Raw genomic sequence first — 8,405 nt, forward strand, 5'->3', positions numbered from 1 at the left:
AGGTCCTTAATCCATCCTGAGTTAATTTTGGTGTGTGGTGATAGACAACAGTCTAGTTTCATTATTTTACAGGTGGCTTTCCAGTTTTCCCAGCACCATTTATTGAAGAGGCTTTCCTTTCTCCACTGTATGTTTTTGGCTTTTTTATCAAAAATTATTTGTCCATATAAATGTGGGTTTACTTCTGGACTCTTTATTCTGTTCTGCCGGTCCATGTGTCTGTTAGAGGAATGTTTCTGAATAGTGGTATAAAGCATATTCGTATTTACTTAATCCAATTTCAGTGGAGCTGGGAAGCAAGGAGGCATATTTTTTACAGTGCTTATCTTTTTGTAATGAATACCTATTTTATGATTTAGGAAATCTCTTTGTTAGGGTGGCCTGAAGGTTACTGCAGACATGCCTGCACATTAGAAATCTTAAAAATTAGGCAGTATGAATTGTAGTCATTAGCTCATGTTGTTCTGGTAGAAAAAGAGATTTGAAAGCAAATTATTGAAATGAATCTACAGAGATAACAGTTTGGCTAAAATAACTAGACGGTCAAGACAACCAATAGCTCAAAAACAAGTGTTCCTAATCACATATTTTATCATTAACTGATAATTTTTAGTGTGTGTCAAAGTAGTTTGAAACCAATTTTGACTCTTTAAATAGAATCTGGAAAATGTGCTTTAAAAAAATTCCCATTTTGTGCTCTCCATCTCAAAATGTAAACTGCCTGAGTCCAAAGTCCACTTTCATCAATGATATACTAGTTGTGTGACCTTAACTAAGTTACATAAATTCAGAGCCTCGGTTCCCTGATTTCAAAATGGCATTAACAATGGTACCTACTTCAGAGCTGTTGTGAAGACTAATGAAATAATTTACGGAAAGCACTTTGTACAATTACTGCCTCACATAGGTATAAGTAAATGTTAACTGTTATTATGAGGTATTAGGTTTACTTCTAAATAATTTTCAGTCAACCAAGCCTACTGTTGGTAATAGTGAAAGTTTAGAAACATGCTGAATGCCCAACAAAAGTGATTTAAATTATGATTTTTCTAAATGATTTAAATCTATGTGATAATTAAAATCATGTAAGATAAAAATAGTTAATTACAAAATATTTTACTTCATTTTATGTTAATATGGAAGACTATGTGTTCACAGAAAATCAATATAATATTAAAAATACTGAAAAACATAAGCACATAATTTGGGATGATCTATCTCGACTTCAAACATTCTAACATTTTTGTATAGTTTGAGAATAGAAAAAGATATTAACTTTAGGATTTGTTACATTATACATACATATTAAAATTTCTAGATGAACTAGTAAAATAATTAAAACAAGATGTACACCTTCCAAACAGTATTCTGGAAAATGGAACCAAGGGAAAGAATCACGGTCAAAGCAAAAGTAGTCAAGCAAGAAATTTTTTTAAAAAATGGCAAAAGAAGGACAAATTGAAAATGCTAAATAACATGAAAGAAATGAACCACAATCAATGAGCAACTGTAATCAAAACAAATAAGTTATGCTCTCCAGTTAAAAGATTTTTAGATTAGATATTTTTTTAAAAATCTATGTTATTTACAAGTCACACTTAGATATAAGGATGTAAAAAATATTTAAGTAAAAAATATAAAATCTATACAAAATAAATGCAAACAAAAAATATGGCTCAGCTACATTGATACCAGAAAGAATAGACTCTAAGCAAAAATTTATTACTATAGAAAAGAAGGTCAATATATATTTATAGAAGAATCAATTCATTATGGAAATTAGGCAATTCTAAGCCTGATGGAACCTACTAAAAATGGTTTTGAAATACTTTGAAAAATTATTAAATAAAATTTTACAGAACTATAAGGAAAAATAAGTGAGCAAATCTCCCATCATATTGAAAGATTTTAACATACCTCTCCAAATACTTGATGGATTAAGCAGAAAAATAGCAATAAGCATATGGAGGATTTGAAAGCATAAATACCATGTTTAATCTAATAGAAATATATAGAACATGGCAATCAACAACTGGATAAATTACATGTGTAAACACATATAGAACATTAACATAAACTGGCCATGTACTAGCCCATAAATCGATTCTCGAAAAGCATTAGGAGATATTCCCTACCAAATAATACAGTATTTTTACCAAACTGTAATAATTAAGATAATGTGTTTTGACCTCAGGGATACACAATGAGAACAATGGAACTAAATAGAGATTCTGGAAGCCAACCTAAATATATAATCAACAAAGACGAACTTTAATTTGAAAAGATAAGCCACAAACTGGAAGGCTATATATGGAACATATAAAATCAACAATGTTTTAGTTTCTAGAATATATGAAGAAATGCCCCAAATCATCAAAATGACAAATAACTCAATAGAAAAAAAAAAAAGCATGAAACATGAATGGGTGCTTCACGAAAGAAGAAATACAAATGGTCCACAGTCATTTGAAAAGATACTCAAATTCCTCAGTAATGACAAATTCAAATTAAAACCACAGTGTTATATAATTCCACACTCACCAATTTGATGAAGTTGAAAAGTCTGACAATACTTTGTATTAGTGAAGATCCTGGGTGTTGAGAGTTCTCATACAACTGCAAATCTACATGTAAAAAATTACAACCAATTTTGAAATAGGTTAAACATGATTATTTCCCATGACATAACAATTACACCATTAGGACAGTATTCTAGATAACTTCTTGATAATTTGTACCATAAACAGAGTTGCCAGAGTTAGCACATAATAATATAGGACATCCAATTAAACTTGGATTTCAGATGAATAGCAAAAATACTATATTTAGATAGATGATAGATAGATAGATAGATGATAGATAGATGATAGATAGATAGATAGATAGATAGATAGATAGATAGATAGATAGATAGCCCATGTATTATTAGGGGTATACTTATACTAACAAAAAAATTCTATTGTTTATCTGAAATTCAAATTTAACTGGGCACTTTTCATTTTATCTGGCAACCTTAACCATGATATATGTACAAAATAATCACAGCAGCATTGTTTGCACCAGTAAAAAAAAAAATGGAACCAACCAAAAGATTCGTGAACAAACACAATGCACTCTACATATATGCTTTACTGTTAAACTATACGCCTGAAACTGGATTTCATTAACCAATGTCACCATAATAAAAATAAAAATGTAAAAAATAAAAAGATTCATGAGTAAAACAACCATCTTATAGGTCTATAACAGGATATTATACATTATGGAAAATACATGATACGCAGCTACTTGCATCAATATGGCAAATTCTTAAAAACACAATATTAAGCACAAGCTCCAGAAAAAAAATCATATGATTCCAATTATGTAAAATCAAATACAAGAAAAAACAAAAACTATGTCGTTTAAAGATATATGCATATGTGGTAATTATAAAAGAAAATGTGAGAATGATTACAATAATATGCAGAGTAGTGCATACACAGAGGTAGAGAAGAGGATAAAGTCAAAAAGGAATATTCAGAGGGTATCATATATAACGGCAATGTATATACAGCCCTTTTTAGCAATGTTGTTGGAGAAACTGTAGAGAGCATTTACCAGAAAAGATCTTTTAATTTTCTCTGATAAAAACTTTACGAACCAAAAGGAATTTGCCATAATTTACCTTTGTGGCATTTGCCAAACATGCAGCTAGATTAGTGAAGTCTAATTTATCTGTTTTATATTTCTTATAGTTTTGTTAAAATCTTCATAGAAATCAAGAAAACAGTTTGAAACTCCTTATTTCAAATCAAAGTACTTAAGAGCTAATGTGGATTTGTTGCCATGATTTGAGGCATCGACCAATGTCCTAACAGAATCAGCTCTATGCTGTAAGGGATGGTGGACACATCTGTTATCAAACCTCTTTGTTCATTCAGAAGACATTTTAGCTACAACCTCTACATCAGGAAATGTAACCTTATTCAGATTCAAAGAGCAATCAAAGGGACATTATGTTTCACTTCTCTTTCTTCACCACACCCAATAAATCAGAGATCCATTTAGCCTTCTCTTTCAGTGATGTCCAGATTATGACTGTATCAGTATTGTTATCGTATATTTGTCATCACCTGAACTCTTAGAAAACAGTAGCATTATCCACAATGTTAAAAGTTAAACTAACATTATCTTGATACAAAGCACAGAGCTAATCTACAGGCAGAATTAAAAGTGGACTGTTAACACTCATAATTATAAAACATTTAAGCTGCATACTTAAGTCACGTCAGTCAGGTGATCCATTACTATAAACCACAAATCACGGTTTCAATATCAGCAGTCAGGAAAATAAAGAGCAACAGCAACTATAGAATGCAGGTTAATCTATGCCTTATCCATTTTACCTGAAAACAGTGTTACTTTCGGCCCCAGTTTTTGGCGGCAGGGAGGGAGCTGCCATATCAGTTTGTGCTTTCCCCTGTCCGTCCCTCCTAATAAAAGAAAATTGGGACTTTTCACATCACGAGATAGAGATTTCCTGGTAGGCGGGACTTTTAGGAGTAAAAGCAGAACAGTCCTGGGGAAAAAAGGTCATTTGGTCACCCAAGCGACACATTCAAATAAACATTCGGTTCAACTACATTCTTTTCCAGAGAGGAAAGTGATGCTAAGAAAGAGCTAGTCAAAGTTATGCAGCAAATTAGTACCAAATTTAACACTTCTCATTCTATCATCCTATATTACTGACTCCCAGTTTAAAGATTTTGCTGGTATAACATCTAATTTTTATTGATTAGAATCTGACTGACCAAAATTGATGAGTAGGGTTAAAAAATAATGCCAATACATAGGCAATATATATTGACATCTGAAGAAGATATTTCTATTTATCTTTATAGGTATAAAGTTAGAATAGAACATAACAAGTAATTTCTTATTCCACAGTTATTTAAATATGTTTGAAACTTGTTCACTAGCATATAGTTTAAAAGTTTACTATATATACATATATATGTATGTATGTATGTGTGTACGTGTGTGTGTGTATATATAGTTTCCATACGTTATGAACTAAATAAATGTTTGTGTCCTCCCCCCAAATTCATATGTTAAAGCCTTAATCCCCAATGTGATGGTATTTGGAGATGGGACCTTTGGGAGATAGTTGGGTAGGTGGGGCCCTCATGACGGGATTATTGCCCTTATAAGAGATACCAGACACTTGCTCACTCTTTCTCTTTCTTTCTTCTTTTTCTTTCTTTCTTTTCTTCCTCCCTTCCTTCCTTCCTCCCTCTCTTCCTCCCCTTCCCTCCCTCTCTGTTTCTCTCTCTCTCTCTGTCTCTCTCTCTCCCTGTCCTTATCTCCCTCTCCCTCTCTCTGCACACAAAGAAGAAGTCACATGAGCACACACAGAAATGGCAGCTGTCTGCAAGCCAATACAAGAGACCTCAGAGGGAAAACTACATTGCTGACATCTTGATTTTGGATTTACCAGATTCGGGAATTGTGAGAAAAAATTTTGTTTAAGCCACTCAGTCTACGGTATTTTGTTATACCAGCCTGAAGTGACTAAGAGATCATGCATATATTTAGAGCAAAATGTTATTATTCTCCTCAAACTATATAATCTCATCTAATAATATGTTTAAAATACTCCTAAGGAAAATGTAGAGTGAGAACTGTGGATTGCTGTGTATTTGCGTCTATACGTGTGCCTGTGTGCAGATCTGAGGTATTAGTCACACATATCTGGTTTCTTTATCACCATGTTTTGGCAGCCTTCCCATTCCTTCCAACTGTTACTTGTATAAATTCTTTTTTGTTACCTCAGGTCTTGAGAGTCCTACTGATCTGGCTTCAGAAATGCAATTAATTTAGACATGTGAGCTGGAAAGGCCTTACTCCTTTGTTTATGCACTAACAGAGGTCTCCCTGCACCACAGCTCCACACTGATGAACAGTCCCCATTGCCCTCCCTGGCTCACTGGATTATGGTTGCATGTCTTCCCTAACCTGGCGCATGATGACTTTATCCATACTGGTGCATGCCAGAACATTTCAGAATGTTCTTTACTGGTCCTATTAGTCTCTCCACACCTCAGTTCCTTACTGATGCAGGTGTATAGTCTCCATGCTAAAGAATCCATTTCCCTCAGCATTTTTACTCTCACTTAAAGCTGCTTTGCAAAAATTCCTTTCCCTGCTCTACCATCCATTCTCATTTGCTTTGTTCTTCCAAACCCTCATTTCCCTCTTTTCTAAATCTCTCAGTCAAATTTTGATAACCTTGGTTAATTCTCTGAATTGTTTAGCATTGTAACTGAGTCATTCTTAGTTACATATCATCCATAGATGCTGTGGAGCATGAGGATTAAGAGTATAGACTCTAAACTATAGCCAATCTGCTTGGGTTAAAATCATCTCTTCTCCCACTCCTTAGTTCCATGACCTTGGGCAAAATTACTTAACCTCTCTCTGTGTTTTACTTTTGCTGTTCAGAAAATGATGGTAATGAGAGCAGACTTGTTAAGATGTTGTGAAGATTAAATGAGATGATCTATGTAAAACACTTATGTACCTAGTACAAAATAAGTAATAAAAAATTGTAACTATTAATAATCTGTTCTTTCTACTATCTCCATGCTACAGTGCTAGGGGACATAGGTCAAATTTGTGATTTGAAGGCATTGCATGGTTAGGTTTAGCAATTTTGAAACATGCTCTAATTTATTTGTACTCTGGAATATATTACCAAAAATATTTCCTAAAATGAAATTAACAAGTCCAAGTCACATTGATTAAAAGTGTCAGAAGAACTGAACTAATACTGGATATTTAAACCTTCGTCTTTAGAAGTAATCCAGCTGAATCAGTAAGACTTGAATTCTAGTAACAGGACATCATTAATATCTATATGACCTTGAGCAAATCACTAAAACAAATTGAATTGCAATTTCCTCATATGATAAAATGGGAAAATTCAATTCATTTCAAAAATATTTCTTGAGCACCTACTATCTTCCAGTGTCTTCAATAGATGATTCATATACATTATATCATTCATCCCTCTAGCAGTACTATGTAATAAGAATAATTATCTTCATTTTGTAGCCATACACACACACACACATGTTTATACATATATATATGTATGTATGTTTATATATATATATATGTATATATGTTTATATATCTATTTCTTACATAAAATACACTTACTTCTTAGAAAGGAACAGCTCAAAGACATCAGCATCCCTCTTGTGTCCACATATGGCTCTTCCTCTCTATCTCCCCAGGTTAAGAACATCAAAAGGGTGAGCATGTAAAAGAATTTTATAAACTAGAAAGCACTTCCCAAACACTGTATTACTTTAAACTGAATGTATTTGTTTTGACAAAGTACATCAGTTCAGTAATCAAATTCTTTCCTATTCTTTCTCCCAGTGTTTTTATGGGAAATCTGAATCATGAGGAACACTGATCAGTGTTTCCAGCTTTGGATATGATGATTAAATTAGAATCTTTTCAAGATAATTAACAAAATGTTAAAAGAAGCTTTGAAGGAAAAGTAATAAGTTTAGAATGGATAAATTCCACTATTCTAGGAATATGAATACACACACACACACACACACACACATAAAACCTGTATAAATATATAATATACATAGATTAAATATTTGTGCCACAAACTAAAATGGTTGTTTATATATACATTTCAAATTTTGAGGGCTTTTCATTTCAGCACAGATACTGAAGAAAAAAGAATTTCTGAGACCTACAAATTAAACTATTCAGAAAAAAACAGAAGATGCCAGAAAAGATTCGTGTAAAATTGTTTTTCCTGTGATAGACTCACACTTTCATCATTTACCACCTGGGGATTTCTTCTTAGAAGAAATTGATGAAATAGATGGCAATCCAGAAGTGCCATGTCTTTGCCAAGGATATTCAACTATTTTTATTGGACAAGTATCACTTTTAAAGTTGATGAATAGCAAATGCAAAGTAGTAATATCTAATATCGAAAAATGAAGCCACCTAAGGAGCAAGAAATTATAGATAACTGGTGCTTTTTTAATAGCATGAAAAGTTCATAAATGAGGAATTCTTTTGATGATGCTCCAGTTTTGATTTCTGGCCTGTAACTTCAGCACACCATTTCAGATGGATCCTTCTTCATAAATAGAACAAAAATAAAATATCTCATTTCCTCCTGAAAAGATCCAATATGACTGTATAAGTCTGTATTTGGGGACAATTGGAACTCATTCCCTACTAGTAGTACATAAACTCTGCAGGGATCCACTGGGTTCTGGGATTTGGCCTGCAGAAATCTGTAATAGCAATTTTAAGCATTTGTAAGATAATGAGAAAATTTAGGCTTTCGCAATAATATCATTCAATGCAGTGTATCTTCA

This window comes from Pteropus alecto, unplaced genomic scaffold, assembly GCF_000325575.1.
Source record: "Pteropus alecto unplaced genomic scaffold, ASM32557v1 scaffold139, whole genome shotgun sequence".
Classification (NCBI taxonomy): Eukaryota; Metazoa; Chordata; class Mammalia; order Chiroptera; family Pteropodidae; genus Pteropus; species Pteropus alecto.